The sequence below is a fragment of the Arvicola amphibius genome, chromosome X (genome assembly GCF_903992535.2).
Source record: "Arvicola amphibius chromosome X, mArvAmp1.2, whole genome shotgun sequence".
NCBI classification, from domain to species: Eukaryota; Metazoa; Chordata; class Mammalia; order Rodentia; family Cricetidae; genus Arvicola; species Arvicola amphibius.
The window spans coordinates 74,352,363-74,377,234 of record NC_052065.1 but is presented as its reverse complement, the minus strand read 5'-3'; the positions used below and the strand labels follow the sequence as shown (position 1 = coordinate 74,377,234).

Sequence of the window (24,872 nt, the reverse complement as noted above, 5' to 3'; positions counted from 1 at the left end):
TATATTCTGTAAAATAAGAATCTGTCACATGGTATTGTATGACCATGTATTTTTTGGTTAGTAGTGAACAAACATCTACTCATCCCAAAAATCAACAGTAGGCCAAAGTATGGATACCACTAAAGTGCAATTTATTGATCCCATGAATTTTATTGTGGTTACTGACTGAATATTGGTGAGAAGTTTTTTATATCAGTAGAAATTCCTTAATGATAGTTGCATCACCAAAACCAGCACGGAGTTCACTGCATTACCTGCAGAGAGCTCAAAATATTGGAGAATGTGCTTTGCATGTAGTTTGTTTAGTCTGAGTCTTTTTCTGGAGGCTCAACTTTTCTTTATCTTTTTTGGGTTGTTTGGCTGTCCTCTGCTTCTTCTCATTTACTTGGCTGGTCTGAGAATCCTCTAGGAAGTTTTCTTTGTCTAACACTATCTCTGAGAAGTTTCTATTGTTTATATAAGCCCCAGGAGGGAGGAGCCTAGTGAATGTAGTCAGTTTCAGAGAGGTTTTAAAGCTTATGAGCAATTTACTTTCTGACCTTATGGAACTTCCCTGCGAGGTGAAACGTAGATGGAAATTTCTGTTCTGCCTGCTCCTGTGGTCCTTCAGTCCCAAAGAAACCCACACAGGCTTATATTAATTATAAACTGTTTGGCCTATTAGCACAGACTTATTATTAACTAGTTCTTGCTACTTAAATTAATGCATAATTCTTATCAATATTTAGCCACATGGCTTGTTACCTTTTCCCAATAAGATATTCCCATCTCTTTTCCGCGCTGCCCCGGGATGGGTCTTGGTTCCCGACATAACTTAAAGGGAAACTTACACAATGTCCGGAGCTCTTGATGTCCTGCAGATGAAGGAGGAGGATGTCCTCAAATTCCTCGCTGCAGGCACCACTTAGGTGGCAGCAACCTCGACTTTCAGATGGAGCAGTACATCTACAAATGGAAAAGCGATGGCATCTACATCATCAATCTGAAGAGGACCTGGGAGAAGCTGTTGCTTGCAGCTTGGGCTATTGTTGCCATTGAGAACCCTGCTGATGTCAGCGTCATCTCCTCCAGGAACACTGGGCAGGGAGCAGTGCTGAAGTTTGCTGCGGCCACTGGACGCACTCTGATTGCTGGCAGTTTTATCCCAGGGACCTCCACTAACCAGATCCAGGCAGCCTTCAGGGAGCCATAGCTTCTAGTTGTGACTGATCCCAGGGCTGACCACCAGCCCCTCACAGTGGCGTCTTACATGAACCTGCCCACCATTACCCTGTGTAACACAGACTCACCTCTGAGCTACGTGGACATTGCCATCCCGTGCAACAACAAGGGAGCTCACTCAGTGGGCCTGATGTGGTAGATGCTGGCCCAGGATGTACTCCGCATGCATGGCACTATCTCCCGTGAGCACCCATGGGTGGTTATGCCCGATCTTTATTTCTACAGAGACCCAGAGAAGATTGAGAAGGAAGAACAGGCTGCTGCTGAGAAGGCCGTGACCAAGGAGGAATTTCAGGGCGAATGGACTGCACCAGCTCCTGAGTTCACTGCTGCTTCGCCAGAGGTGGTTGACTGGTCTGAGGGTGTGCGGGTACCTTCGGTACCCATCCAGCAGTTCTCTACTGAAGACTGGAGTGCCCAGCCAGCCACTGAGGATTGGTCAGCAGCTCCCACAGCACTGGCCACCAAGTGGGTTGGAGCCACCACTGAGTGGTCCGGAGCTCCTCTGCACACACCTGAGCAATGGGAAAAAAAAAGTGGAAGGAAAATAAAGTTCCTACAAGCTGTCAAAAAAAAAAAAAGGTATAAATTTAACCATGAGGGAGGCGTTCACCCACTGAGACGGCAGGACAGAACTAATGGGAGACCACCAAGTCCACTTGGAATGGGACTGATGGAACATGCGACCAAATCGGACTCTCTGAAAGTGGCTGATGGTGGAGGCTGACCGAGGAGCCAAGGACAATGGCGATGGGCTTGGTCTCTACGACATGGACAGGCTCTGTGCGAGCCTTGTCAGTTTGGTTGCTCACCTTCCTGGACCTGGAGGGAGTTGGGAGGACCTTGGACTCAACATAGTGTAGAGAACCCTGATGGCTCTTTGGCCTGGAGAGGGAGGGAGTGGGGGTATGGGTGGAGGGGAGGGGAGGGAAGGGGGAGGAGGAGGGGAGGAGATGGCAATTTTTAATAAAAAATAAATAAAAAAAGGTATTCCCATCTTGCTTCCTTTGCATCTAGCTGGTAGCTGTGTCTCTGTCTTTCATCTTTCCAGAATTCTTTTAGTCTGGTTGCCCTGCCTATATTTCCTGCCTGATCATTGGCCAATCAGTGTTTTTTAAACCAATATGAGTGACAAATCTTTACATTGTACAAGAGCATTATCCCACAGCAATGAAATGTTGTAGTTTTCCATAGGACATTATATTCCTTCAGCATACTTCTAACAGTATGTGTTTCAGTGAATTTACAAGTTTTTCCTCTTTGAAGAAACTGAAAATTAGCAATTAGATAGTGAATAATTGAGCTTTAATTAGTAGTAGTCCATAAATCCTCAAGTTAATTTTCGTGAGGATTAATGCTCTGTGCATATTGTCACACATTATGACACAAAGAAAGTATCACTATATATGACTCCATAAGAAATAGAATGTTTCATATTTGAAGCCTTGTTATACCAAGAATTACATGTCTCTTTGTTTAATCAATTTGGGCAACAACAATAATAATAATGGCCATAGAAATTTCCTTGAAAATAGAAATTCTCATGGAGTTTTATAAACAATTTACATTCATGTTTGACTCTTGTGATGCTGTGAACTGAAAATCATATCATGGAATATTATGTCCAATATTATTCTAAGTTCATACTTGGATAACTCATTATGGTTATACTCAAGTCTTTACCTTCATTATCTCCATTAGACCTTTCTTCTATCCTCAGAGAATCTGAAGAATTTGAGAAAAATAAGACAAAGGAAATACTTCTTGTTAAAAATTGTACAATTCCATTTTTTCGTTCATCCTCAAACACTGTAATTTAGTTGGAAAACTTAATCATTGAAAAAAAAAACTAAACCATTATATCCATTTCACTTAGCATATATCTTTCATTTTCCTAATCAGTTTACTTAACTTTTGAAACTGAAAAAAATTACCCATGCTAAGAGAAGCAAAGTTGTACAATGAAATAAAGTATAACTAATTTTCATACTGCTAAAACAGAGTTCTAATACTTAAAAGGGTGTTGGTGATACAAGTCAGCTTTATATAGCATAGTCTTTCTTTCATCAAGCTTTAGGTGTATGTTTGTGAAAAATCTGGAAACATATTAACATGAATATTAGATTTGAGCCATCAATCAACACTCTAAGTCAACCCTTTTCTATGACTTCATCTCATCTTACTTACTTCATTCCCCAAATAAAGAATGGCAACAGTAATATCTTCACTGATATCAGTGGCAAAAAATAACCTATTATTTTTCACTATTGGTCATAAGGAGTCTGTCTAGAAAATAAGAAAATAGAGCCACTAGAAAAGCAAGTGACCAACCCGTACATGAAACATTTACCAAAGTTTTATTTGGCCCACTGGCTGTGATTCCTGTAGATATCCTGTTAAGGGCAAAACAAGAATAAGGGCCCAGTAAACTACAGGTTTTGTGTTACTGTTGTTGTATTGCCTAAATTCTGTTATTTCATTGTTTTGCCCTCCTATTTTTGTTGGAAGACAGATTATATGAAATAAATAACTGGGAAAATGAGGGAAATACTACCAGTGAGAAATGCTATAGCTTCATATGTTTAAAAAGTATTTACTTGACAAATAAGTGACAGGTTTAATTTTGAAAAAATATAACATAGAAATAATAAACTTCTCTCAAGACCATGAAAACATGATTTTTTTTTGAAATGGGGCTTACAGTATTTGTCATTAATTTAAATCCCTTTCTCTATGAGTCAGAAAGTTTAAAATGATAGGAATAAAGTTAAACAACATCTGTATCTGTGCTTTCACCATTTATGACTGAATGTCATTTCTTTAATAAAAATACACTCATCTGTTTTTGACAGATGCCAACTCCTTATACTCTAATGATTTCAACTTAACTTTCAAGCAAAATTGTTACTTACTTAGAATTGACTACAATATTAAGCCAAGTTAGTTTTGAACTTTAATATTGAATGTTATCCATTTGAAGACATTTTAATAGTTTGAACAAAAATTTCATCTATGAAAGTGAAGTGTCTGTGACATAACTATTAAATTGTCAATCTGAGCTTCATTTTAACTTCTTTCCATTTGTTCCTTAACTTTAATTTTCATCCCACAGGAATTTCATGTGATTAAATTATGATTTTTTTTTATTTCAAGTCTGAAATACAGGGAAACAGAACCGATTGTAGAGAACTATTTAATAGAGTTCAATGTATCTATAGAGGTATATAAGTATTTCCATTTCTAAATATATTTTCCATTGATTTCCTCAGAAGGAAATGATTGTTAATATATTAGACATCATAATAGCATGCCTAATTTAGTATGGTGGGGATAATGAAGAAAATAAAAGATCAGGAATGCTTTTTAAGAACAGTGCCATGAATAAATTAATTTATACTAATGGGTAGTAATTAAAGTAACAATGATAGGCCTTCATGTTCTTTTGTTATTATGGCAAATAACTTAAAATTTAGTTATAAAAAATCTGTATTTTTCATCTACATAGACCACAATACTGGCAAAGAATAGACATGCTAAAATAAAATGTAAACAGTGTAACCTTTATTGGAGGCTTTGGGAAATAGTCTCCTTGAATTATTTAGGTGCTTATTAAAAGTTAGTTTCATACAGTTGTAGAATGAGATTTTCATTTCTTTTTTGAATATCAGTTCTATAGACCATTCTCAGCTTCTAACAGGCACCTGCACTCTGTAATTTATGACTGTTTCCTCTGTCATCAAAGTCAGTATGGCACTTCAAATTTCTACAGTATTTTCCTATATCACATCTCTCTGATACTCAACTTCCTCTTCTACTTTGAAATACTCATTCAGTGTATACAACCATCTCTCTATATTAAGACATACACCCTTAATCTTATCTACAAAGTCATGTCTAATATGCACAGAGATTATGATATGACTATTTGAAGCAAACATAGTAAGTAAACAAGGTTGGAATTTTAAACTCTATCTACATTAGAATACTATCTTATATGTATGATGTGTACTATGATTCTGGAATATTCCATGAATTAATGTTAGCTACACTAGAAGAATTGTAAATTTACCAATTGTTCTAAAATAAAAAGCTGAAAGGATCTGCATGTGGAAGCCTTGTATTCCATGGGTGGTATTACGATGGGTGAAATCTGGAACAGATTCTGTTCATAGATGAAAAACTCCTAAAACGTAAGTTTCTTTTTCTGTAAGGGTGTCTTGTTTGTTCCTGGCAACCCAGACTTTCAAAATAACCACACAGAAACTGTATTAATTGAATCACTGCTTGAGCAATCACTATAGCATATTCCTAGAAAGCTCTTACATTTTAAAATAGCCCCTTTCTATTATTTTATATTTTTCCACAATGTTTGTGGCCTACAGGCAAGGTTCCAGCTGGCAGCTTGTGGCTTTCCACTCTGGCAGCTACGTGGTGGATCTCTGGCTTTTCCTCCTTTCTTCCAGCATTCTGTTTAGTTTTCTCTGCCTAGCTCTAGTCTTTATTTTCCCCTTCTAGCTTTTTTATTCATTAACCAATAAAAACAAAACATATACAGAAGGACTTCCCACACCAGGGTTTTTAGTATAATTGAGTTTTCTAGGTTTATATGAATACACACATATGTATATACATATATATGTTTACACATATACACATTCTAACATTTAAATAACAGCATAAACTGAATTTAGAGGAATGTATAATTAACTTTAAAATATACAAAAAAGATGCCAAAACAATTTCCTATATCATTTCCATGATTATATAGTTTACCTTTAAATTTTCTTCTTTTTTAAAATTTCATACAATGTATTTTGGTCTTATTTCTCCTCCCCTGTAATCAGAGCTTTCTGTGTCATAGCAGATGTTCCTAAATAATTATAAGACACTTAATATTAATTATAAATGCTTGGATGATAGCTTAGGCTTTTAACTAACTAACTCTTGAAAATTAAATTAACCTGTATTTATTATCTAATTTCTACCATGTGGCTGATGGCTTATTACTTCATTTTTTACGTGTCATACTTTGTCTGCATCTGACTTGAGACACCTCAGGCTCCACCCTTTTTTATCAGCATTTTTTTGCCCCAAAAGTACTGGGAAGCCATTGTCCATTCAGCTTTTTATTACCAATGAGAACAATACATATTTAGAGTATACAAAGATTGTTCTACAACACTCTACCATGTCTACATACATCTCTTCACATCTCTATGACCCAACTTCATATTCTTTTCTCCTTTTATAAAAAGCGATAAAAATATAAGTAAAGTAAGAAAATAAAACCCAAAAAGTAATCTAATCATAGGAAAACACACACACACACACACACACACACACAAAACCATATGAACATAAATACACAAAGAGTCTGTATTGTGTTGGTCAACTACACCTTGGTATAAGATCTGTCTTGGTGTGTGACTGATACACAAACTTTCACTCTCCCAGCAACATAATTTGCATGTAGATTCTATGTTAGACATGGGATTTTGTACCTGTTTGTCATATATCTTACAAAGGTTTAGTACCTAGAATGTGCAAGTAACTAAACAAAACAAAACAAAAAACCCAGAACATCAAGTAAACAAATATAATTTAAAAATGGGATGTAGAATTAAACAAAGTTCTCAAAAATAAAGCACAAATGATTGAAATGAACTTTTAAAAATGATTCAACACTTTTAACCACCAAGTAAATGAAAACCAAAACTAGATTGGTATTTCATCTCACCCCTGTCAGATTATCTATAACCAATATAACAAATGACAGTACAGGATCCAAGGATGAGAGATATTGGAGCAAGTGCATTTATTCATTGCCAGTGGGAGTATAAATTGGTACAGTTCCTATGGGAATATGTGTTGAGGATCAGCCTAAACAAAAACAATACTATTTGCCTGGATAGGGGTGTGGGGATTTAGAAATATAAGGAAAAAATACAAAGACACATGAAAAATAATAAAACAGAAAAATATAGAATAGCATCAGAAGGGAATTCCAATGAATAATAAAATGGCCCATGTTTAATTTCCAAGTGCCTAAAATACCCCAACCCTAAAAGGTAGGAGTAAAATAAAAAAAAAAAAACTGCATTAACATGATACAAAGAAATGAATAGAGCAGTTAAAGATTGCAGACTACATCCATAGATAAACATTTTGATATTTTGATGATAGAACAAAACAAGTCACACTCACACCATAGACCAAAACATTCTGTAGGCCAACCACTCCCTGAGGGAGTGAAATTTAAGTTCTCCTTAAGGGAACTGAAACTTTCTTGGATACTTCGACTTTTGTTTGAAGTAGAAACATATCTACTTCTCTATTCCTGAAAATTGCCATCTGGATATTAGACACACCTATTGAAAATCAGCTTGAGTGAGCAGAACCCTCTGACCTAAATCTAGCTGGACCTTTTTTAAAGGTAGAAACACAACAACAGTCTTGAAGGAATAGAGGTAAATTCCAACTCTCTGACCTTTAGTCAAAGTGGAAATGGGCTCACATTTAAGGCATCCACAAATCTTTGTGGAGGATACTGTAAAATCTGAAAACTGATCTAACACATTGTGTAAAAATGCTGCACTTAGACATCTTGCTGCATCTACATTTTGCTACAGAGATATGTTTTCATCCATGTATATTGCTATTTTATTCATAATAGCCAGAAATTTGAAATAGGTGATGAATTAAGTGAAAATGTATATTTGCACAATGAGATATTATTCAGTTATGGAAATAGGTGAAATTAAATGGGTAAAACTAAGATCAATCATCCAGAATGAGGCCTAGAAAGACAAGCTTGCAGTTTGGCATTTAGCTTAATGGTGGAGCACTTGCCTTGCATGCACAAGGCCCAGGGTTCTGTTCTCAGATACAAAAGTGAAGAAAAAAAGACAAAATAACATGTTTTATCTTATATGAGGTTGTCAACTTTTAATCTTTAAGTGTATGTGTTTCGTTGAGAGTAGGCACAGAGATTAGTTAGCTCATAAGGGACCATCGAAGAGGAGGGGATGGTCTAAAAGAGGGAAAAATAATATAAGAAGAAACTACAAGGAAGAGAGTTGGAGAATTAAATGAGGAGGGAGATAGAAAGATGGGGTAAAGGAGAGAATATGACAAAAGATAACTCATATTAAAGGCCTTTAGGTAAAGTCATATTGTTATGTACTACTTCAGAAGCCTCCTAAAAGGAATATATAAAATGAATTTAAATAGAATTAACATATGAGGATGAGAGTACCTCAACTGGACATTATATGTTTCAAACAATACCCCATTTGTTGACTTAGATTTCTGTACTGCCTGGTCCTACAGATGTTCAGACCCATGGAAATACACAGAGGATTACATTAATTATAAACTGGTTAGCCTATTAACTCAGGCTTATTATTAATTAATTCTTACATCTTAAATTAACCCATTATTGTTGTCTGTGTTAGCCAGATGGCTTGGTACCTTTTATCAGTGAGACATTCTCATCTCGCTTCCTCTGTGTCTGGGTGATGACTGAAGACTAAATTTTTCCTCTTCCCTGGATTCTCCTGTTCTTATTGTCTTGCTTCTGCTTCCTGCCCGACTGTCCCACCTATACTTCCTGCCTGGCTATTGGTCAATCAGCATTTTATTAAAGCAATGCAACTGATCAATCTTTACAAGGTACAAGATAATTGTCCCACAGTACCCCCCTTTTTTCAAAACAAGAATTATGAATTTAATCTCTCTTGTTCAGCTTTCAGTGTGACCAATATCTATAACAATTTGTAACCAACAGTCTAAACAAAGATAAATATTCATAATGCAGTTTTTATGAATGTGGATGTAGTTTTCCAGGCTACTTCCTGCTGTTTGGGGGCACTGATATTCTTATGCATACCTAAATAAAATTTAGAATTATGATCAAGTCTTGACTGGAGTATCCTGTGAGGCCTGATCACCTCAGCCAGCAATCTTGAAACTGCTCTGGATATAGAACTCAGAGGAAACTTCAACAGAGGTACTCTGAAATGTTGGATCATCTGGGCCATCTACTCCTATTGGAGATTTTTTCAAGGGGTGTTTTCTTGATCAAACCTTATTTTTCTTAAAGCAAAATGAATCCACAGTCCCTCATTTCCTGTACAAAGAAAATCAAACCCTCTTCTCCAAAGTAACATATCTTCTGATTTAAAATTTAAAGGCAAGGTATTTTCAAAATACATATGCTTGATTAATCCAACAGCATTTATATTCAAATGTATTTTAGCAGATGTTGCTCCTTCCTCAGCCATCAAGCAATTCAAAGACAACACAATAACATACATTATCAAGATTCTCTGTGTATTTTCCATCTTTACATGGATTTATTTTAAACACTATTTTTTTTCTTTTTATTTTTAATTTGGGTTTTTTTGAAACAGGATTTCTTTGTGTATCTCCAGCTGTCCTGGAATGCACTCTGTAGACTGGGTTGTACTTGAACTAACAGAGATCTACCTGCCTCTGTTTCCGAAGTGCTGGGATTAAAGGTGTGTGCCAAAACACCTCTCTATCATCTTTCCTTTTATTTTTCAAAGGACTTTATCCTTTTACTTTTCTCTCTCAGGCCAACATATATTTTTAACACATTATAAACAGTTTAGAGGCTTTCTTTCATCTGAATCTATTTTTACTATAGATCTCTCTTTTTCTGATCACATGAGTCTTTAATTTGCTAAGAAATATGGTTAGGATTAAAGCTGTGACTTTGACAGTTGAATGCACCCCATTTATAAGTTTCTGGGTGTCTAGACTCATGGCAGAGGTACTAGTGGGAGCCATATTTATTGCCAGAACTCTATGGAGTTTCAAGGTCCATGCTACCACCAAGAAGCATACTGTTGGTTATTCATAAACACCCTTTAATTGTTTTGTGGTGGGGCCTTTAAAAGAGAACTGCAAGTTTTTTTAAACTAAAGTTAAGTCAAGAAGCCACTGTTAAATAAAATACTCTTCCTCCTGAAAACAGAGCCCACCTGAGAAAATGCTGCTACCAAGAAGTTATGCTTCTCTCTGTTGTTTTTTGTCTAGAATTACTTTCCAAGCTCTCTTAGGCTTTATGTGGATGCAGTTGTCTATGTTAGTAACATTTGTTGACTTGGGTTTCTGTCCCACCCAGACTTACAGTTGTTCAGACCCACAAAACCACAAAGATGCTTACATTAAATATAAACTGGTTAGCCTATTAGCTCAGGCTTTTATTAATAAATTATTACATCTTAAGTTAGTCCATCATTGTTGTCTATGTTAACCATGTGGCTTGGTACTTTTTATCAGTGAGGCACTCTCATCTTGGTTCCTCTGTGTCTGTTTGACAATTGCAGACTGAGATGTTCTTCTTCCAGAACCCTTCTGTTCTTATCACCCAGCCTCTATTTTCTACCTGGTTTTCTTGCCTATACTTCTTGCCTGGCTACTGGCCAATCAACATTTTATTAAAGCAATAAAACTGATAAATTTTTACAGGGTACAAGATCATTGTCCCACAGCACGCCATGTATTAGGAATTGTTTACATATTGTTAAATCATTAACAATGAGGCTCCTGAAATATTATAGGAATTTGCCAATGCTATGTGGTTACCTTCAATAATGTAACAATAAGAAACTATGGCTGAAGCACTGGCTTATCTTGCCAAGCATGGAGATATCAAGTTGGTGCCCTGCTAGAGGCTTTATCCCTATGAAAAATCATTCACAGTCATAGAAGGTATTATGTATCCTTCCACAAGAGAAAAGCAACCATCATTACCTGACTGTGAAGCCAGTGGTTACATTTTTATAAGTTCAAAGTCACTGGTGACCTAAGGCAATCTTCTATGTGTGAAAATCTTATAAAACCAAAAAGAAAGCTATGTGCTAGCAATATATAATGAAAAAATATACTCATTCAAAAAGGGAGAACTGGTAGGATAACAAGGAAAGATTAGACCAAAGCAAGACTGAAATTTAGCAGAGCAAACATCCAATAGCTTAAGTTCATGCCCAGCATCTATGGCTTCAATATTGTTGTTAGGAAACTCTTCCAAAACCTTGGTACTGTGTACTACACATGGACTGTCTGTTTGTCCTCTTTCACTAAGTGCCTACAGCTATTCTTGAAAGATATGCCATATTCCTAGCATGGCCAGCATTTTAGAGTTTACATTGCAACTTTGGTTTTAACTTCATAGTTACAAGCAAGGACTTTTTGGGATCCCATTGAAGGGAACCAACCATGGTATGCATTGACAGGGTTCATTGATGTTTTTATGGAAACTTGCTCAATTTTCAATGACCTATAGCTCTTGTATCCTACATGCTATAAAATTATATCTACCATGCCAATAAAATTTGGCATCTTAAGATGCCATTAATGCCCTGCTTATCACAGTCACAGAAATATTTTAATTCTGGTGATTATAAACTGGAAAAAAATGATTCCCTATGAAATCCTCTTGAAGTAACGAACTCCTGCATTGGCACTCTCTGTTTAGCATCTCTCTTTTTCAGATTGTCCCTTTGCAAAAACCTAATTTATTTTACAAATGAGCTTGATGTTGTGTAACATGGAACCATATATAGTCTTTAAAATGTATCTTTTATATTTCATATATATATATATAATACTCTCCTTAGATATTGAAACTACATTGTTTGTACCCACTTGTCTTCACTGACACTCCTTTATTTGCCATACTGCATATTTTACACATCTTTGTGTTGTCATTTTATTCTTTCTCTCTATAAATCTCACGAAGAGTGGTGAGCAGTAAACATACCACAGCCTTTATGCTACAGTGTCATGAAATTGCCTCAACAAGTATATTACACCGTTACTTACTCATTTAATTTCACTACAGTTTTCAGGGCATATGAAATATGTGGGCAATTTCCTTTTTGCCAGTATTTATGATATCCAAATTCTATATGTAGTTCTCATTTTCTTTCAAAACATCACAAGTGTGGACTTTATTGTAAGCATGTCTTTCAAAATTCCAGTTTGCCAAATGCCCAACATCCTGAATCATTAGGCAAAGTTTTCTTTACCACAAGCTAATTCTCAAATAAATAAACAAAGCTTTATTATTAATTATAAATGCTTGACCAATAGCTTCCACTTGTTTATAACTAACACTTATATCCTAAACTACCACATTTTCATTAATCCCTATACTTCCCCAGACTCATTTACCTCATCTGTGAAATTCCCGTGATGCTTCTCCCCTGCCTGGCTCACATGACTCTTGTGACTTCCTGAATTTGCCCTTTCTTCTTCCCAGAATTTTCTCTGCTCCAAAAAGTTTGCCTAGTTACTAGCCAATCGGCATTTTATTAACAATGGCAGCAAAACATCTTTACAGTTTACTAAAGGACTGCTCTGTAACAGTTTATTCATTTTTTTCAAAACACCATATAATGAGTTATAGAAGTAATTTAGAAGAAGAAAAAAATTCATCCACTCTCACAATTTCCTGATGTGGGACTTACACTTGTCTTTGGAAATTGAGGTTGCTTGTAGTATCATGGCAGCTACGGTGCTTTGAATGAGAATTAATCTCATATGCTCATATATTTGAATGTTTATTCCCCAGTTGATAAAACTGTTTGGGAAGTATTCAGATGTAGAGTTTTGTTGAAGGAATCATGGTCATGTTGAAGGAGGTGTGCCTGTACATGTGGACTTTCAGTTTTCATATCCCACATTCCCAGTTAGCTCTCTCTCTCTTCTTTGTGGTTGTAGATCAGGTTAAGCATCATAGCTACAGCCCTAGCACCATGCCTTCGTGCATACTGCCATGGACCTGACCATGATGGTCATGAATTCACATTCTGAAGCTATAAGAAGACCATAATTAAATGCTTTATTATATAAGTTGCCTTGTTTATGGTGTTTTATCATAGTAATAGAAAAGAAATTAAAATACCATGAAACTAAGAACTAGAAAGCTAGAACAAAAGACCAGGGTAAAATCTTTAAAAGCCTGACGTTAATTACAAGTCAGGCCTTGTACTTCCCATTATAAAACAACTACCCATGAATCAGATGTTAATACATAAAGATTGGGGAGAACTATGTTACAGTGACACCATAACATATTTCAATAGCAATGTGTAGTTACACTGAGGGTAGATTCTTCTGTGTGAGAAACATAACTATAGCATATTGGTAACTTTGGCTAAATTAAAGGAGGCCTGCCAGTGTCATGTCTTATAATCTAATTTTAAAATTCACTGATATGAATTATAATTTTACCTAAAATTATAATCTTCATACTATCTAGAATGCTTTTTGACTTATATTGTGGTACTATGACTTTCTCAAGTTCACACAATGAAGTAATCATTGTGTGTATCTTATCATTGTCCATGCTCTACACTTTCTCCTATTAATATGAACATTCTCATTTTTTAATATTTATTAATTTATGTTCATTGGTGTTTTGTCTAAATGTATGTCTGGGTAAGTGTGCCAGACACTTTGTAACTGAAGTAACAGACAGATGTGAGCTGCTATTTGGCTGCTTGGAATTGAACTTACATGTTTTGGAAGAGCAACCTTTGCTTATAATGTCTGTGCTATCTCTCCATCTCTATTTTCTTTATTTTTAATAAAATTATTTATGGGTTCTTGATAATTTTGTTTTGTTTTTTGTTTTTATAACATTATCCTTTAAATAATATTCTTTTATTTTGTGAACCCTGGTAATTGGTATTATGTGCCAACAATACTAGATCTATAGATTCTTAACTCTAAGATGAGTCTTGATGTTTTAGTGAAATATTTGAATTTTGTCTTTCACAACTATATATGATAACAATGACATATTTCATGTGTACTTTTAAGTATGTTCTCCTGCATACTTCACTCTTCTTACTTCTTTTACCCCTCATATTTCCCATTATTCTGTTTTTCTTGAACAGTTTAATTTCTACGTTCTTGTCATCAGAGCATACATAATATTTTCTATCTATTATGTCTAAGAATCACAAATGAGGTAAAATGAGGTAAAGCTGTTTTCTTTATTGGTGAAAATTCAACTGTGATTATAAGCCACAATTTCTTTGTGAATTCCTCTCCTATTTTGACTCTTAGGTTAGTTCTACTATATAGCTAATGATGCAATAAACATGTATAAGTATTTCTGTAATATTTTATCTTGGTTAGTATGTTTTTAGATGTGATTTTCTATTAAATTGTTTGAATGAATGACATATTGACATATAGTGTCTTCTGTAAAGGTTGATTTGATGTACTCTTCAACAGTATTTCTCATAATAAAATATACATGCCTGAATGTACATATAGGCATTTCATGCCTTGTTTATCTGGGGATTGATTATCCAGTTTAAATATTGGCAATCTACACTGAATAATATAGTGAAAAATAAGTAGAGAATTAACATTCATTAATCTCTCTTTCCAGAATGTAATACATTGTTACCAGTTGATTCTTACCTCTGACACCTGTTCTTCCAAGAAGTGATAAAATTCATCCTCAAACCATGATCCAAAAATAAACCTCTTTCCTTAAGTTTCTTCCTGTCAGATATTGAGTATTAGCACAATAACTACTTTTTTTCTTATATCATTTTGTTTTATTTGCTTTGTTTGTCTTTGTGTGTGTGTTTGTATTATGTAGGATTTCCTATGGGGACAGGGTAGAAACAAATAGAATGAATGACTATTATTGGATTAGCTTGCATTATAGTACTTGTGTAATACAAAAATATTTGTCTACATGTTAAAGAACAAAAACAATGTAATTACTCACTTCTACAAGCCTTGAAGTCCTAATCTGGCTCTGAAACTCTAGACATCACTTCAGAATCACTGAATTGCAGTTGATATTAAAAGGCTGAAAAAGATAGCGTCTGATGTAATTGGCTATATGTACTCATTCAGAAATAGGATTGTCTTACAGCCATGCTTTCACCTATTTTTGTGTATTGGCAACTTTTTTAAAATAGCATCACTGGTTTTAAGTAATTTCCTCATTCATGAAGGGTTTTATCCCAATTACCATTCAATGTCCTATGTGTCAATCATTTTAAAATTGTCCGTGCAGATGTTATCTTGTCTCAGGCTATTTTGTAGTACAATCAAATTCACAAACTAGACCAATTCTTTTCTAATTTGTTACTTGGTGTATTACTTCCATTGGATGAATATTATTTTAAATAAATTTATTGAAGGTTTAAATTGTACGTCATTATCAGTTTAGGAATACTTTGCTTATTTTGTCATATTATTTAATTATATACTAGAGTCATTTAGTCTCAGATATTTTGTATTGATTATTATTGGGTTTTTGTATGCCTTATTTGATAAAAAGATTATGTAATGTATTTTAGTTTCTAAAATAATATGACTTCTTGAACAATTGTGGGAGAGTAGCATATACTTTCAACCACTGAGCTACCATTCTGGTCCCTATATGTAAGTGTTTAAATTAATGAAATAAGTTTCTTAGCTCATATATTTATATAATATATACTGATCTCTTTCTTTCCTCTACTACCACTAGCTATAGCTTTTTTTCCATTAGAATCCATTTTCACATTTATGTCAATAAGTTTTATTTCATGACTCAATGAACTTAATTAGGGATATCTATAAAACTGTGTATTTGAAATTATCTATTGGAGTCTGTTAAACTCTGCAGATATACAACGAAAGGCAATGATGACTCCATCTATCCTGAAATCTAGGGATAGTTGATAATTCAAAAATAAAATACAGGGTCTCATGATTCTCTTGCTCATCCATGACGATTATTATTAACAGTTCTGTGTGAGCCCAGTGTACATAACTGCATCTATTGTCAGTTCATGGTTGCATTGCTTATTTCTTCTTAGGTCAATTTTTTGAAGTACTTTTCTCCAAATATTTATATGTAGGTGAAATATATCTTTGATGGTAAGGTATATATGACTGAGGCTTCTGGAATTTGGAGGTGAGTTGTCTTTTGATGTAAAATTTTAGTCTAACTGACCAGAATTCCAAGGCAGGAATGTATGTTAAGATGCTATGAGAAGACAAAGGGTGAAGTAGAGATATGGGAGATGATGTTCCAACTTGGTGTTGAGGTCTCTTATTGGGTGTGGTTCAGTGATGCAACAAATTCATAGAAAGTATGGTGAAATTTAGAGTGGGATTAGGTCTAGGACTGGGTGTGAGAAAACAGAGTCTCTATCTCATGGTTAGTGTGTGTGGGTCTTTGGATAAGAAGGACTTCTGGAGCTTTTAACACATTTTAAGTACAAGCATATAGTAATATTGGATTGTTATCATCCACAGTGTTAAAAAAAAAGAAAAAGCAGAGTATATGGACAAAATATTTACATACAATACCCAAAACCTTAAATCCTCTAATAGATAATATAGAACAAAATTTGTTGAGCATTGGATTTGGTAATTATTTTTTATATCATAAAAATCTCCAGCACAAAAATAAATCCATGAGACTGTACAAAATAAAAATTCATTTGCATTTCAATGAAATTATCTACAAAGTGAAAAGTCAGTCAATAAAGTAAGAAAAATATTCACAAACTACATATCTAATAATGGGTAAACAATCAAAATGAGTAAGAATATAATCCTAAAGCATCAAAGAAAATTAACCTAATTAAAAATAAGCAGAAGAGGGGCTGGAGACATGGCTCAGTGGTTAAGAGCATTGCCTGCTCTTCCAAAGGTCCTGAGTTCAATTCCCGGCAACCACATGGTCACTCACAACCATCTGTAAATGAGGTCTGCTGCCCTCTTCTGGCCTGCAGACATAAACACAGAAAGAATATTCTATGTATAATAAATAAATAAATATTATAAAAAATAAGCAGAAGACTTAAATGAAATTTGGTTCAAATAATACATAAAGTGACCTGTAAGTGTGTTATAGCTGTAAATTAAAAAGACAAATAGTGGAGGTAAGACTTCAGAATTTGTGTCTAAGGATATGATGTTTTGGAAAAGAGTTTTCACAGAAGACTAGAACTTATGGATTGCCTCCAGGCAAATATGGTTTGATAGACCACACCCTCCTGAAAGGTTGCTGTGAACACCCTCAAAAATTACTTTGCTCAACTGCTGACTGAGATGAACCTACCATACAGGATACATCATGAAAGACCCAATTAACAGCAACCCCATAGAATACGAATCAGTTTGGAGAGAAAAAACTGCACCCATATTCCCAAATATTGTTTATAAATGTTCTTTTACATTTAAAGGGGGATATGATATGAAAATAAATAATTTACATTGTTATAAATCTTGATTTATTGATACAAGTTTAATGTCAATTGTGTTATATGTATATGCATTTCTGATCTTGATTAAGGTATTATGATTGTGTCACTCATTTAAAACTGTAATGTAAAATTAAGAAATATAGGTTAATAGATAATCATCTATAATAGTCAAGTTTGTAGTCATGTTAATTAGATTTTCTAGATATGTAGAGATATATTTCAGTTAGATAGGCATTCTTCATATCTTTCAAAGACTACAGAATATGGCATTTAAAATGTTTTAATAACTTAGGACTTTTCATAACAATGAGACATGTGCTCCTGGCGGCACGAACCTACTCAGCTACTCTCTGAAGAAGATGGGCATCGAAGAGGCTCCTTATGTAGTTGGTTAGCCATTTGTGAAAGAAACTGCTCTTGCCTGGACTGATGCATAAACTGGACATAAAGAACCTGCAGAGATGACTGCTGAACTGTCTAAAGGTGAGATGGTCTTCGGGGTTCCTGCTTCATAAAAGAGTCTGTGAGACATTCTACAGGACACAAAAGAAAGTGACTGTACTTTCTTTAAAATTTTTTGCTTCATGGAAATGTCTGCTGGATACTATGGGCATGTAGGCTGAAGATGGATGCCCCAATGTTACAGAAGAACTTTGGGTAACTGTACAGGCAGTGAGATGTCTCTGTCATTTCTAGAGTTTCGGAAGTTGCTTACTTCTTATTTACTTAGGTAGTATTATATCCTCCTGGAGTCATTGATAGAGTTGAAGAATATATGGTTATAGTTTTTTGTTTGTTATGATAAAAGACAGAATAGATATAAATACCATAGCTGTAATTCCTGCTTGATAACTATTTTGTTAATGTAGTTTTACTATGTTAAAGTTAAAGCCTTCCTATTCTTTTTAAACAGAAAAGGGGAAATGGTGTAGGGGGTCATTCTGTTTATGTATTGCTTTCATTGGTTAATCAATAAAAAAAAACTGCTTGTCCTGATAGAGAAGAACATATGTAGTCAGAGAAGACAGAACTGAATTCTGGGAGGAAGGAAGCAGAGACAGAGAAAGAGCTGCCATGGAGCTGCCAGATCAGACATACTGAATATTTCCCAGTAAACCACGACCTCTTTGTGATATACAGATTATTAGAAATGGGTTAAATCAAGATGTGAGAATTAGCCAATGAGAGGCTAGAGACAATGGGCCAAGCAGTTTTTAAATGAATACAGTTTCTGTGTGATTATTTCGGGTGTAAAATAGCGGGGCAGCTGGAATGACAAGCAGCCAGCTCTTCCTGTTACAAAGTACCATTTTGTTTTCTTTTGTATATATGGTTTTACTGCTCATCCTTGTGTGTTGGTTACAGGTTGCAAAGTTCAACCCTGGGTTGGGGCATAATTATAGTAGTAGCATTAACTATTTACTCTTTGTCTAAGGGTGAGATCACACAAAATTTTACAATGTCTTGTTTAGGTATCTATTCTTAAGACCTATAGCAGACTTTGTAGTTTTCTTGCTCTTAGAATATTTCTTACTCTTCTTCTATGATTTTCCTGAGCCATAGATGTAAGATCTTTGATATAGATGTACCTGTTGTGGCTAGGCTCCCCATAATATGGTGGCAAGTTATTTCTGATTAAATGAAAACCATCTGCAATCAGTCTCTCCTAATTTTCCCCTTTTGGGGTCATATATATATATATATATATATATATATATATATATATATATTTTGGTTTTTTGAGACAGGGTTTCTCTGCAGCTTTTTTTTAGAGCCTGTCCTGGACCTAGCTCTTGTATGGGGTCTTATATTTTGTAAACCTATTTTATAGCATAAATAGTTAATAGAATCTCATCTTTGCATTTTTTTCAGAAACAATTTATAATCTTCAACAATGCAAAATTTTCTTTGAAAATTTCTTTTAACATTCTTACTAAAGTATCTACATTTGAATCAGATAGTAAAATGTCCATGTAATGCTAAGCAATAGATTCAGGGTATTGCTTACGTATCATTTCCAATGGCTGCTCTACAGAATATTGGCACAGGGTGGGGCTATTTAACATTCCCTGTAAGAGAATCTTCCATTGATATATCTTAGCATGCTGGGATTCGTTGAGAAGACGAATGTTCCTTTTTCTCTTATAAAGATATAGTGAAGAAACAACCTTTTAAATTAATTGCTTAAAATAGGCCACCCTTTATGCAATGGAGAAGGGAAAGGAAGTGCAGACTGTAGAGAGTCCAACTGGCCGAATCACATTATTATTAGATCTGTTACCCCTCTCCATTTTCCAGATTTCTTTTTAAAACAAATGCCAGAGAATTCCAAGGGCTGATTGATTCTTCAGTATGTTTTGTATTTAGTTGCTAGTATACCAGATGTTCTAAAGCTTGCAGTTTCTCTGTTGTTAAATGGTATTACACAAACCATACAGGATTGTCCAGCAACCATTTTAAAGGTAAGGTTGTGTATGACTTTGATATATCAGCAGCTGTTTTTTCCTGTTCTTGTACAACCTGAATGGTTGGTGACTGTTCTTTATAAAATCATATAATTATTTTTTCAGAAGCCTATGTTATTTTGTGGTTTGTTTCTATGATTTGGGATATGTTAATCTGAGTATTCCATTGCTATATCAAATAACCTCCCCACAAATTCATTACTAAGTGAACAATATATGTTTTAATATTCCTCTCTTTTCTCCTGGCTCTGTACATTCAACCCATCTTGCCCTTTGTTTTACCTGAGATAAAGTTCTAATTCCTAAAAAAAATGTTCTTAGGAGAACAATTAGGATGCGAAGATTCTGATGAAATTATGATTATATTTACACTTTTGTCCACAAGACCTTCAAAGACAATGTAATTTATGTTCATTTTGAATTTGGGTCTTTGTTCATTTGTTGATGTTTGCCAAATAATCAATTTATTGTTTCTTCTAAACTTTTTGTTCTCTCTTTTAAAGCTGTTCTATTATACAGAGAAGTGTGGTTTCTTACAATAGGCATTAGGTTCTTTAATTGCTCTAAGAAGAAATTTCCTCTACAATGGCAGAAGACAACTAAACAGGATTTGGCATAGGGGACTATTAGAGATCCCTCAAGAAATTTTCTGACAGCAAAGAATTACCTTGAATATCTTTTGTTGACCCACATTCATTAATCCAATGCCTACCTTTGCCATACCTTTTGCATAATACAGAAAATAGGGGCATAGTTAAATTGATTATGCTTAGAAAAATGTTTCTAGGAATAATCTATTTATAAACCATTTTTAGCTGACCTGCTAGCCACAACTGAAACAGTTGACATTTCAATTTTTCTTCTAACCTCTGGAAATCACTTCTAATCAAATATCATTATGGTTAAAAGATTCAATATTGATTGTATCTCAGATCAATTCTTTCAAAAGTTCAAACCTTGCCTTTAATGACTTATTATCCTTTTGCATTGAGAATTAGCATTTTCAAAAGCCAGAAATTCAATTATTATTTGCTGATCTTATGAACGTGGTATCATTCTAATTTGCTGATATCATTCTTTTTAAGAAATCAGTGGCTAGGCCTTTAATCCCCAGCACTCAGAAGGCAGAGGTAGGCATATTTCTATGAGCTCAAGACTAGCCTTGTATACAAGAGCTAGTTTTAGGGCAGCTAAGACTGATACAAAGAGGTACTATCTTTAAGAAACAAAGAAAACAAAAAAGGAAGGAAGGAAGGAAGGAAGGAAGGAAGGAAGGAAGGAATCAGTAAAGGTTTCTTTTGGGTTCATTATGATCTTAGTGAATAATTCAATCTTATTTCCTACTTCTTTAATACTGTTCCAAGAATTAAAAGCTGCTGCATGGCATAAAGCCAGGATGTTACCATCATATAAGGATTGCCTTTCTATAATAGCATAATCTCCTTCTCTATGAAGTTGATCTTGCAAGATTTCCATACCTCTAGCTTTACTTCATAGTTCAATAGTCTTAACCTCTTCTCTGAACCAGGTACTCCATTGTAATTGTGGAAAGGCTCTAAAACAGCTTTAACCAAGTCTATTAAGTCTTTACTGATAACTCTATTTAAAACTGACTATGGGTTTTGACATTTTCTTCACAAAAGGTGAATTCATGCCATATGAGACTATTGCTCCTTTGAATCTCCTTAAATCTAACATTGGCAAAAAGAGTCCATTCAGCTCTTAGAGAGTCTCTATAATTTGGCAATTTCTGTAAAATATATATATATATATATATATATATATATATATATATATATAAGTTTTTTGTTTGAAAACTTTAGACTCTCTCTCTATTCTTATAATGCAACACTGAAATTGGTTCTCTATTAAATTCCTCTGTGTGGTTTTGAATAATTCAATAATCTGTTTCATTAAATTTTTCTAAAAGTTGTATTTTACCTTTCAGATTAACCAATGTTTTAGTGATAAAGCAAAAATGATAAAGATGATGTTTAAAATTGACATTATATAAATCACATCTAAATTTGCTATCCTCTCATTTAATTGTTCTATTTTCAAACAGTTCAGCATATTATGATACAGAGCCCCAACTATCTCAATTATAATGTGTTTTCCACTTTTTAACTAATTCTTTATTTAAGAATTTCCCAATTATATTATCGAATCTGTTGTTGTTGTTGTTGTTGATGATGATGATGATGATGATGATTATGTGAGGCTAATTTTTGCTGCATAGAATGATAAAAGTGGGACTAGATTTTAAGGCAGTTATGTAGTTTGGTGGCAGACTTAGACAGGGGTTCAGGCAGAGCTGTCAGATGAGAAAAAAGAAAAGCTTAGCCAGTAGGGTGGTGACTTTGGCTGCATGTAACCCCGGCCTATGCTGGTGATTTTAAAGCCACAGGCAATTGGATTTCTCATAAATTCATACCCCAAATGTTGGGTGCCAGATGTAGGACAAATAATTAAAACCCAGAGACAGAAGGGTTAAACATCAAGATTAGAGAAGCAAAGCAATAAGCCACTAACAGAACATTTTACCTTTAATATTACTTAGACAAAAGGGGCAATCCTCTGATGTGGGAGAGGCTTCTGTTTGAGTTGATTTCATTGGCTAATAAAGAAACTGCCTGGCCCATTTGATAGACCGCCCCTTAGGTGGGTGGAGTAGACAGAACAGGAAGAGGAAGTGAGGTAGAAGGATCAGTAAGATGCCACACCTCTCCTAAGTGAGACAGACCACTGTGCCTCTCCTGAGAGAGAGGCCAGATGCGATGAAGCTCCAGCCCAAGATGGACGCACGCTAGAATCTACCTGGTAAGGCACCACTTTGTGGTGCTACACAGATTATTAGATATGGGTTAGTCAAGATGTGAGTAAGAGCCTGAAAATAATGGGCCAGGCAGTCTTTAAAAGAATACAATTTGTGTGATGTTATTTCGCGTGTAAAGCTAACCATGCGGGAGCCGAGCTGGGCGAAAAGCAGGCCCTCAGATACTCACTACAGAATGGCGCCCACGTGGATGACTGGATCCACAGAAAGCCTGAGAAAGCTTGGGAAAGAATAGAGTAAAGCATGTTTTCTTGGTAGCAGCTATTTCTCAGGTTTGGCTTTGCTTGCTAGAGGTAAGAAAGCACTCTCATCTAAGAGAGGCTTCCTGACTCAGCTTTAGCTGCAAAATCTTGCAGCTCTTTTAAGAGGTCCTGCCACGAAACACTTAAATGGTGTTGATGAAAAGCTGAATGTTTGTTTTTCGGTTTTCAGCCGTAGCAGGAAAAAAGCTGTGCCGTTTTAAAATGCCAGCTTTCTGGGCCGTCCCACCAGGGCAAACTCTGACTCTTTCAAGCAGGCGGTCCTGACTATGGAGCTTTTGAGTGTTGTTTAACACTGTTGCAGCTTGCTTGCTGGCAGGGACCTTGAACCGCCACAGAGTTGTGGTGATAAACAAGGCTATAGCCGGTACCTCTGCCATGAGGCTGGAAAGCTAAGGAATGGGCTGTATCCAGCTGCCAAAGTCACGGCTTTAGTCCTACCGATATTGTTTGGTAAATTAAAGACTCGTGTGGTCAGAAAAAGAGAGATATACAGTAAAGAGAGATTCAAAGACAAAGAAAACCTCTAAATGGTTTGCAGTGAGTTAAAAATACATGCAGACTAAAAGTTAAAGTTCTTACAGTTAAAAAAAAGAGAAAGAAAGAAAGAAAAAAGAAGTAGTTTGTTGTGGTATATACCTTTAATCCCAACACTTGGGAGGCAGAGGTAGATTGACCTCTGTGACTTCAAGGTGTGGCAGGACACACCTTTAATCCGAATTCCTGGGAGGCAGAGACGGAAAGATCTCTGTGAGTTCAAGGTGTTGTAGCACACACCTTTAATCCCAGCACTGGGGAGGCAGAGACAGACGGATTTCTGAGAGTTCAAGGACAGCCTGGTCTACAGAGTTATTCCAGGACAAAGATATACAGAGAACCTGTCTCAAAAAATAAAAGTAAAAATAAATGAAATAGAGGTTAAAATAAAGCCGCACAAAAATGGAATATACACAGAGAATCTTGATACTGTATGCTATTATGCTCTTTTTGAATTGTTTGAATGCTGAGGAAGGAGCAACAGCTGCTAAAAGATATTTGTTTACAAATGCTGCTGAACTAATCCAAGAAAGATATCTTGAAAATACCTTGACTTTAGAATTTGGATCTAAGGATATGATACTTTGGAAAAGAGATTCTTCTTTTATTTTTACAGAAAATGAGACCCATTGGATTGCTTCTATCCCAGTATGGTATGATAGACCACGCCCTCCTGAAAGGTTGCTGTGAACACCTTCAGAAAATTACTTCACCCAACTGATGACTGAGATGAACCTGGCACACAGATTATACCATGAAAGATCTGATTAACAGCGTCCCCATTCAGCAGGAAGCAGTTTGGAGAGAAATAACTACGTCCATATTCCCAAATATTGTTTATAAATGTTCTTTTACATTTAAAGGGGGAGATGATATAGATATGAATAATTTACATTGGTATAAATTTTGCCTTATTGATAGAAATTTAAGGTCTATTTTGTTATATGTATGTGTATTTCTGATACTGATTAATGTATTGTGATTGTGTAGTTCATTTAAAAATGTAATGTATATAGGTTGTTAATGGATAGTTATCAATAATATTAAAACCTGTAGTTATGTTAGTTAGATTTTCTAGCTATATAGAGATATTTTAAGTTACATAGGCATTCTTCATATCTTTCAAAGACTACAGAATATCGCATTTTAGATGTTTTAATAACTTAGGACTGTTCATGACAATGAGACATGTCTGCTCCTGGCAGCACCAATCTACTTCAAGAAGATGATGGGCATCGAAGAGGATCCTTATTGAGTTTGATAGCCATTTGGGCAAGAAACTGCTTTT

General features: G+C 35.0%; 1 pseudogene; it reads left to right on the top strand.

Moving 5' to 3' along the window:
• Nucleotides 1-833: 833 nt before the first annotated feature.
• LOC119804336 overlaps nucleotides 834-24,872 on the top strand; it is a 40,659-nt pseudogene continuing 16,620 nt past the window's right edge.